Raw genomic sequence first — 10,682 nt, forward strand, 5'->3', positions numbered from 1 at the left:
ACTCAATTTTAACTAAGCTAGACCATGTGGTGCTCAAGCAGTTGTTTAAGCAATCTTTGTGTGTATTTCTAAATGAGGTCGACATCTGGGTCATAGACTAAGTTAAGCAGATTCCCCTCTTAAAAGTGAATGGACCACACACACTCTCCGCAAGGTCTGAAGAGAATAAGAAAGGCCTCCATGAGGAAAAGAAATTTCCTCTCCTGTTGGACTTCCTTGAACAGGGACATTAATGTTTTCCTGCCTTTTGACCTGAACTGAATAGTGGCTCTTCCTGAGTCTCAAGCCTTTGGCCTCTAGCTTGCCAAATATGAATTATTTTACTTGTCAGCGTCCATCATCACGAAAGCCAATTCCTTATTATAGGACTATCTGTTGCCATAGAAACAACCAATGCCTCAGAGGATCAAAGAGATGCTTTATTCTGGAGCCAAGTTTGAGTGACTATGGCCTGGGAACACAGACACAGGTTACCCCAGGTTCCATGTTGCAATATGGTAAGAGTTTCATAAAGCTTAACAGAAACAAAAACAGAAAAGTGCCACCCATCAAGGCACTCTCCAAATGCACGCTGGAAACACATAAGGCAGGCAGGTTAAGACAAGAAAAGACAGGTGTTGTAGGCCACAGATGCTATGTGGCAACATCCTTAGCTCTTTGGTTGATTAGAAATCAGAGGTCTGTTTCTACATTCAATGGATTTACCTATTTGTTTCAAAGATGTCAACTTATCTATGGTGGAGGACAATAAATGGTTTTTAAGAAGGTAGAGATGTCCCAGTATCACCTGATCTGGATTTATAACAATGCAACGTGCCCCTGCACCCCCTCCCCCCCCCCCACATTATTGAAGTTCTAATTAGTTAGTCAGTCTTGCAGAAGGTTGAGGGGGTGGAGCTATTCTTTTGAGAAACTTTCATTCACATGAAAATTCAGACCCCACTCTGTAGCTAGCTGGACAAAACACAGGGTGACCTCTTGCCCTCATAGAGAATCCACTGATAAAAGTCAAGGCACTGATTAAGAAGAAATTAGTCTTAAAAGCTTTAATGGATATGGGAAGGAGTCTGGAGAAATGGCTCAGTGGTTAGGGACACTTATTGCTCTTGTAGATAAGCCAGGATTTGTTCCCAGCACCAACACGGTAATTTGTGATTGTGTAACTCTAGTTCCATGGGACCAATGTCCTCTTCTGGCCTCTGAGGACTCCTACATGTATATGGTGCATGTAAACTCATACAGACAAATACACATAGAACAAATATATAAATACAAAGAGCTAATAAGGACAAATGGGTGGAATCCCATCGGAAGGTGACATTTGACCTCTGAACTTTGACACATTGCCAATTTTTTGAATAAAAGCTTCTTACAACCTTCTTCAAAGGGAATGGTAAGAAAATTGCATTGTATTTTTTTAAAAAAGGAAGTAGCAGGCCTTTTATGAATTATTGTATATTGGCTCTGAACCAACACTAATTCCAGGAGACTTAGAACATCATTGTGGTCCAATGCCACTTTAATTCAGTTGCATCTCAATGGGCTCATGGGTCTCTGAAGGGTTGTCTTCCCTATCCTGTTTCCTTTATTTATTGGCATGAGGGAAGTAGCTAGAAGGAGAGGGACTATTCAGGAGGGTGCATGTGTAGAGTTGCCTCTACTGGCACAGTCATCTTGCAAGGCATAGCTTCCCTGATTTTTTAATAAATGAGAGGTCATACTCAGCACTCAATTAAAGGCTTTAAGGGAAAAAAGGTTGGGACTCTCTGGGGAAAACAAGATTCTGCCTCCCAATGGTATTTGGTTTATGCTGTAACACCAAGCCTCCTTGGGTTTCCAACCTACCACAGATATGGATGATTTTGGATCTTTCAGCCTCCACAGTTGTACTAGGAGACATTAAATCCATTCTCTCTGAACATCCTTATGTACAAATGTACACAGATACACATGTACACATCTCCTCAGATCTGCTCTCTACCTTTGGACAGCCTTAATACAATGCCTACAATGACTATGCTTGGAGTGAGTTTCTTACAGACAGTGTTCAGTTGGGTAGTTTTAAAAATTCCACAGACCAGCTTCTGCTTTTTAAATGGCGCATTTAGGCATTCACCTTCCATTCAGTCATTGAGACTGCATAATGACTTTCATCTGTCTTTTGTTTTGGCTATTTGATGCTTTTGTTTTTCCTCTTCCCTGACTTTTTGAACATTTTTCTAATTCCACCTTGATTTATTGAGAGTGTTTATCTCTTACACCTTTTTAAGTGTTTGCTCTAGGAGGGTGCATCCCCTTCATGCCTGGGTGTTACTTTACCAGTTTAGGTCCAGAGATGTTACCTCTTTGGTGTTCCCTAACCCTCACACATTTATAAAATGATCATCTTCAATACCACTCCTAGATACTCATAGAGCTAATCATACAGGGTCATTTCTACTTCACTTATCAAACATCATTTAGGAAACTCAAGGGTCTACTGAAACTAGTCTCTTGGTTTACCATATTCGTTCTTTTCCCACAATGTCCCAAGGCTTCTTCTTTTATCATTTCCAACATTTTAGGAGAACTTCCCCCAGCCATTCATTTTTTTAAACTTGATGGAAACTACAAGCTTAAACATTGGGGAAAGTTCAACAAATGAAATACCACCACCACCACCATGACCATCTAAACATGGACTGAACAAGGACGACAACAACAGACAGCCAGAGAGTGGGTGAGGAAATCCAGGGGTCTTCAGTCCTGTACTAAGAACCACAGGCAAGGAAGGAACTTGGAGAGTGGGAGAAACAGTCATCCCCAGAGAAGAGCATACTGACTAATATGTCTAATATGTAATGGTCATCCTTAAAAACTGAGCATATATATATATATATATATATATATATATATATATATATATGTAACATTAAGCAGGCTAAGCAGGCTGTATTTATACATTTAGGAACACAAGCACACATACACACACACACACACACACACCAAAAGTTAAGGAAAAAGAGCAAGGAAAAATATGAATTTGAAAAAGAACAAGGAGGAATGTATGGAGAATTTGGAAGGAGGATATAATATAATTACATTATATTATAATCTCAAAAATAAAAAAGTAATACAGAACAGATGCCCCCCAACAGAAAAATCAGACCTAAGTAAACTATAATTCAATTCCCTAAAATTGGTAATAAGAGAAAAATTTTACAAGTAGGATATTATTAGCAATACATTAGAGTGGGAATACATGGCTCAGTGGTTAAGAGCACTGGCTGTCTTTCCAGAGGACCTCTGTTCAATCCCCAACACTCACATGGCAGCTCACAATCATCTATAACTCCAGTTCCACGAAACCCAATGCCCTCTTCTGGCCACTTATGGGCATTGCATGCAAACAAAACATACACAAAAATAAAAATAAAATAAAAACAAGAATTTCTAGCATAAGGGGAGACTGTGAAGAAAATTTCTGTGAACTGTTTCAAAGAAACAAGAAGAGGAAGATGGCAGTAGGACCCTTAAATAACAAAAGTGTGTTTGGGGGTGAGTGGGGGGTGACATAGTATTATTTATCAAGAAAAAAAATGTTCCTCAAAAAATGAAGACAGAAACATACTCAGGCCAAAGAAAGTTGTAAGAATTATTTTTATAAAGCTTGTGCTTAAAAATTGTTCAAGAGCTGGGCAGTGGTAGTACACCTTCAAGCCCAGAACTTGGGTGGGCAGAGGCAGAGGCAGGTGGGTCTCTGTGAGTTCCAGGCTAGTCTGGTCTACAGAACAAGTTCCAGGACAGCCAGGGGTACACAGAGAAAACCTGTCCAGAAAAACCAAGAGAGAGAGAGAGAGAGAGAGAGAGAGAGAGAGAGAGAGAGAGAGAGAGAGGAGGGAGGGAAGGAGAGGGGGAGAGGGAGAGAGGGAGGGAGGGCAAGAGTGAAAGAGATGTTTAAGAACATTCAGAAGAAAAGTGGTGAAAGGGCAGAATTACAAAAACATAAAACATTCAAAATGTTTAAAAAAAAAAAAAAAGGAAAAGAAAAATGCCAGAACTAGGAAGTAAATATGGGGATAAATACAAAAAGGCTTTTCTTTCCCCTCTCAGATTCCTTAAGTGCAACTTACCGTTTAGAATAAAAAAGGTAAAAAGGGTTACTTGAGGGCTTTAAGATGCACACCTGATACTTGGGGTGGAGAAAGTGAAGTCACACTCTCTGGAAGCACCCTGTGTTAAAGGGCCTACTACTGTCTGAACTCAAGCTGCATCAAGTTGTGTGTGTGTGTGTGTGTGTGTGTGTGTGTGTGTGGAGTAGACATAAAAAACATATCAAAGTAAGGAACCAAAAGGAAAAACAACCAAAAATGATACAAGTAAAAACCGATTGATAGAAATAAGATTAAGAAAAGAGAAATTTAAAGAATAGCTGGAAACAACAGGAAGAAAAGACAGTGAAAATCAGCCATGTCAATTGACAGCACTAAACGTCAGTGAACAGAATCCTCCAATTAAAGGACACAGACTGGGCCCAGCATAGTGGCAAATTTCTACAATCCCAGAACTTGGGGATGCAGAGGCAGGATTGCAAATTCCAGGGCAGCATGGGGTACTTATAGTTTTTGTAGGTGTGGATGGTTGAGTACTTTCTCAGTCTGACTAAAGTCTTGAGTTTCAATATCAGCCATTATAAAACACACACACACACACACACACAGACAGGAGGTGGGAGGAAGAGAGAAGAGAGGGAGGCTCATACAGACTATAAAATACTCATTTTATAGAGTATTTCATATAGAAACGAGTCCCTATACAGTTAAAATAGTTGAAATGGAAAATAAAACTATCGGTTATCTCCCCACATCCTAGCAACAGGTTGAGAAAACCTCAATGTCTTTCCGAGCCAAAAGATGATGTTTTTTCCAATTCATTCTTACATTGAGAATATAAGCAAATACACTCTTCTCTGCTGAGATGTCTGTTCCAAATGCCCATCTTATGCAAAATTCTTACCCTTCGCCTCTAGATCCTCTTTAGTAGTAAGGCTGGCACATATCTGCAGGAAAGCTGTAACCTTCATCCTTTGGATAACAGGCCTCAAAGTATTGGCACTGAGGCCTGCCCTTCCCAGATCACACACTCATCTCCACATTTCTGTCCATGCTTGCAATGTTTAGCATCCTTAGAGGTTTTGTGGCTGGTGGGTTCTCATATTATCTACTTTCCATGTTTCTGGAAGTTTCAGCCTGACATATAATCCCTTGGTTGTTTTATGGGTTCAGATTACATTGTCTTAATTAAAAGTCCCCTCATGGAGAGCCGGGCAGCCATGGGTTTGAATTCCAATCCCAGTGTTCAGAGTTACGTAACTCTGAACAAGAAACAAAACCTCTCTGGTCAGAACATTCCTGTGAGATTTAGAGATGATAATTCGAGGTTTTCAAGTTTGTCTTAAGATTTCCTCTTATCCTATATGAGGAACACTAAACAAAAGATAATGTTATCATCATATCTTTGGCAAATATCAAGTGTCAGGGAAACCTACACACTAGAAATGGCAAACAGTAAGGATGCACACAAGAAACTAATTTCAGGTAAGCTTGACAAGAACAGTGCTGGGATTGAGTGTGTCCATAGCTTTGTTTGATTAACGACAGGGAATTCCCAAGTGATGATACGACACTTGATTTAAAATCTGATTATTATAAAATTAGATTGTGGTGATGGCCATACAATCCCGTGAATAAACCAGAACAGATGCTGTGTGAAATGTGAGCTGATGGTGTGGAGCTCTTCTGAAAACCTGAAGAACAGAAAGTCATGGGAAAAGCTGGGGAAAAGTCTATCCAAGAAGGCAGCAGAGCAGACTCTGAGGCCAGACTTGGCTTTACCCAGCTTGAAGGGAAGAAGGAAATTGAGTCCAGAGGAAACTGGTGAGAAAGAAGACTGAGGGCAGCTGAGATCTAGCGTGTGAGATTTTGTGTTCCATGCTGGAGGTTTTAATTTACCCACATTGGAACCCATGGCCTCGGAGAAGCTTTAACTGGAGAAGTGGTATCTGTCTTGTGCTTTGAATAGATCACTATGCTCCCTGCAGTGTAACCGAATTCACAGGATGGCAAGTGCTCAGGCAGCACAGATAACATCCCACCACAGCTGGAATGAAGAACTTTACCTCAGGTCCTCGACACACTCTTCTTCACTCCGTGATTGCAACAGCACCTCAGCAGAGGAGGAGAGGTAGAGACCCCATGAGCCAGCACTATCTACAGGGAAATGGTCCTGCAGCATCCTGAAGGCCACCTCACCTCTGAAGTACAGGAACCATAAGGAAGAACAGGGGTGTTACCCTCCCTAGCTTGAAGTTCATCTGTCTTACCTCATTGGATTCACAGTTCACTGTTAAGAGCCATCTTTAACCCATCTCAATCACGATTCACTGTTCAAAGCATTCTTTTCCTTCCTTCCTTCCTTCCTTCCTTCCTTCCTTCCTTCCTTCCTTCCTTCCTTCCTTCCTTCCTTCCTTCCTTCCTTCCTTCCTTCCTTCCTCCCTCCCTCCCTTCCTCCCTTCCTCCCTTCCTCCCTTCTTTTCTCCCTTCCTTCCTCCCTTCCTTTTATGTATGTGCTTGCTTGAATGTATGTGCCTGGTACTCAAAGAGGCCAGAAGAAGGCATTAGATCACCTGAAACTAGAGTTAGACCTGGTTTATCACATGTTGGTGTTGGCAGCCTAGAAAGTGCTAGGTCATGTCTACAAGTCCCAGATCTCCTCCTCCTCCCCCTCCTCCTCCTCCTCCTCCTCCTCTTCTTCCTCCTTCTCCTCCTCCTTTTAAAATATAACTTCCGTTTTATTTTTCCAAGGCATTTTTCCTTCCACCCTTACAAAGCCACCTCTTTACATGGGCTTTGGTGCAGGTCATGGTGCAACACCAGCAGGTTAAATCATGGTGGGCGTGTTCGGTCCTTCTGGGTTTCTCGAGATCGATTCCTGATGATCTTGCTGTGAATGATAGCAGAGCTCACACAGTTATACAGTAATGCAGCTTGGCGCAGAGCTTGGGAAACACGTACGCGTCGATGATGCTTGCATCAGATATGTCCCTGACAGCTGCAGCTTCGACTGTGTTCCAAATGATGAACTTCTTAATGGTCTTATCCTTGGGCAGACACTGGGTACAGTTCATGCATCAAACAAGCTGCAGTTGACCTCGGTCCTTTTTGGCACAACCATTGTTCTTCTTCTTCTTCTTCTTCTTCTTCTTCTTCTTCTTCTTCTTCTTCTTCTTCTTCTTCTTCTTCTTCTTCTTCTTCTTCTTTTTCTTCTTCTTCTTCTTCTTTCCTTCTCCTTCTCCCTCTTCTTCTTGCCAAGACCTGAGAGCTCCAGAACCATTCTTAATCACTTACCATCTCCTTTCCTTTTAAGAACTAAGTCACAGTATGGCATCTAGAACCTACATGTAGAGAAATACATGGCAGATGTTCAATCCAGCAGGCAGTGGTTAAAAGTATGGCTGCTGGAATCGGGCAGATTGGAATGGGGCTTAATTATACACCTTACCACTTAATGACTAAGTTCTCCTTTCTGTTCACTGGAACTAATGGCAGAATGCACATGCTCCATTGAGCATTCAAACGAGCCACTTAGGATTACACATAATACCCATCACCATCTGTACTTTTATTAAGGGAAGAATAAAAAAAATGAAATCTACTTATGTCTATAAGACATGAACCTGCTGACTACATCAAATATTTGAAACTATCATAATCTATGTAAGCTAGAATGATACTTAGCCTGCTGAGCACATCACATAATTGAAATTATCCTACTCTATTAGCTAGGACAATATTTTCTTCTGTAAGGAAATATTTAAAATAAATGTGAATAATAACAAAATCTTTGAAAGTTTTTTTGTTTTGTTTTGTTTTTTGTTTTTTTTTAGAACTGAAAATGTGTCAGCCACTGGTTAACCACTGCTAATAATGGACGACATGGTGGAGTGTTGAGCTGGAGGGTTTTAATAACTCCACAGTGGAAGTCAAACGCATACATCCAACATTAGACGAATAAATATGCACCACAGCGTTCTACTGCTTCCAAAGGAACACTAGTTTAAATAGTAAAATGTTTATGCTTACTGAGGACTCCAATCATGTTAGAAAGTCTTACCCCGTAAATGAAAAGGTAGGATAGAAACTACATTTAACTGTCACTCTGAGGATGCAAGGATATTTAGCTGAAAAGTGACAAAATACACCAAATATTCAAATGTTAGTACTAAGTAGTTGAGAGTGATGGAAGTCAGAGAGATTGCATGTATTCTCCCCCACCTCTTTCTTTTCCTTGTGTGCACAGATTCTTTTATAGTAGCTTCAGGAAAATCATTCCCTTAGTGTATTACAAAAAAAAAAAAAAAAAAAAGGTGGGGACAATGATGCAAAGGACACAGCCTGCTAGACATGTGGTTCCTACCCAGACACCTGAAATACCATACAGAAATGTGATGATCCCATAACAACAAGAGGAACATCAACTGAGATGGAAAGGACTAAAGCTCGTCAGGCAGTTACCTTATGTACCACAATCTGTGATATGTACACTAGATATACCAGTAATGTTGGAGGGCTTTACCCCTTCTGGTGCCATACCACAATATAACACATTGAGAAAATGACTAGTTAGCTTTCCTTATCTGTGACCTGTAGCAACTAACAGAAAGAAGGGTTTGGCTCAAGATGACAGGGCACAGTCCACCATGCACAGGAAGGGATGGTGGCCGTTGGTTTCACAGTGTTGGGAGAAGGTGACAGCTGCTAGCTCAGAATTCAGAGGACCAGGATGCAGAGAGGACAAGAAGCTAGACCAGGCTGTAACCCTAACGCCTCTTCCTGAGATCCACCTCCTCCTTCGAGATTCCACCTCCCAAAGGTTTCATCACCTCTCAGAACTGAGCCACCAGCTTGTGAGCAATTGCGCAGACACATAAAATCAAGGAGGGCAGATTACTTCTAGGGCATAACAATTTAACAAACAAAATCAAACAAACAAAAACTGGAAAGGGAGAGAAGAAGAAAACTAACATGTCATCAATGTGTTCGCTTTCCTAGAAAACGCTGTCTACAAGTGTCTTTTAATATCCTTTGATGATTGCTATATAAAAGTCAACCATCCAAGGACTTTCATAGCAGAAAGCCTGTATCCAGGCCTCTCTATTAAAATACATTGCCTTCAATTAACCACCCCGTATTTGAAATGACTGGATGGAAAAGGTTCCTGAGCCTGTGAATCCAAGCAGCTTCACTACTGTGCTTCATGCAGAACACATACATTCTAAAAGGGAGACACTCTTCTGCTAAACACCAGTAGAGGTGGGCTGGCGAAATGACTCACAGAGTGAAGGTGCTTGCGGCCAAGCGTAATGATCTGAGTTCAGTCCTCAGAACACACATGATGGAAGTAGAGAACTGTGTCCACTAAGCTGTCCTCTGACCTCCACGCAGGATAGTCAAATCATGTCTGCCCCCCACCTCCAGACAAATAAATTGCTTTTTGGATTTTTTTTTTTTTTTTTTTTGAAACAGGATTTCTCTGTGTAGCCCTGGCTGTTCTGGAACTTACTTTGTAGACCAGGGTGGTCTGGAACTCAGAGATCCACCTATCTCTGCCTCCCGAGTGCTGCTGGATTTAAATGGGTGGGCCACCACATCCAGCTGCAAGTGTAACATATCTATCCATTAGAACTATCCCTGCTGACTATCACACTCAGAAGAGGAAAGTTGACCACACACAATGCAAACACTTCAGTCTCTAAGGACTTGGTCCATCATTATCTCCCAACAGAGCTGTTTTGATTGAACCGTGTTTGGTTGATCAAATGTTTTAAGAAATGAAATTCCTAACTTCCCTTCTACAAATTAGTACATATGACCACAGTGAGTACAGGCATTCACTGCATATAGCAGACTGCATATAAACATTACTTAGCATAACTAATTAAGCAATTGCTTCAACTCATCTAAGACCTTTTAAAAATGCTTTAAGATATACGAGGCATATAGTTACCTATACTTAAGGATAAAGGAACTTTAATTTCTTAATGTAAATCGTGAGAGGAGAAAAGCCTCTCTAAAAGAGATTGTTGTGAGGGCAAGAAAGTCCAGGCCTGCTCTGTGGGAAATGGCCAAGCATTCAAACAGTCAAACTGAGCTCCTCAAGAATAAGTGCACAGGGCCCGATAGACTGCTCAGTGGCTGCTGTAGCAGAGGCTCCAGGCTCGGTCTCAGCACCCCACAATGATTAGCAACCATTTTTAACTCTGGGAGTTAAACTAACACCTTTTTAAAATGCTTTAAGATATATAAGAGGCATATAGTTACCTATACTTAAGGATAAAACTGTGGTGCTCAATTATCCAAGTATGTATTTAGAACACACCTGCTTCATGTGCGAAAGTAGGTCAAAACCACAGCTTTTGATTAAATGTAGTCTCCCACACTTTCAGGGGACTCCTGAACCTCAAAACTGACTTTAAAATCTCTAGCTTATGGCTGGCTGTCTAACTGATTCTGAAACCCAGACACAGCAAAGAATTTGGTACCAACAGAATGAATAATATTTGTGCATTCTTTTAACTAATTGGTTCTTTATTCAAAACCTCAAATGTAAGTGATAGCAAGAGTATGCAGACATGGGTATCAATA

The 10,682-nt window shown here is 40.9% G+C and overlaps 1 pseudogene; it reads right to left on the reverse strand.

Annotated features, from left to right (window-relative positions):
* Window positions 1–6,876: 6,876 nt before the first annotated feature.
* LOC110300878 (small ribosomal subunit protein eS26 pseudogene) lies at window positions 6,877–10,425 on the reverse strand (annotated as a pseudogene).
* Window positions 10,426–10,682: the final 257 nt, after the last annotated feature.

Source organism: Mus caroli, unplaced genomic scaffold (assembly GCF_978045245.1).
Source record: "Mus caroli unplaced genomic scaffold, Mus_caroli_1 scaffold_10, whole genome shotgun sequence".
Lineage (NCBI taxonomy): Eukaryota > Metazoa > Chordata > Mammalia > Rodentia > Muridae > Mus > Mus caroli.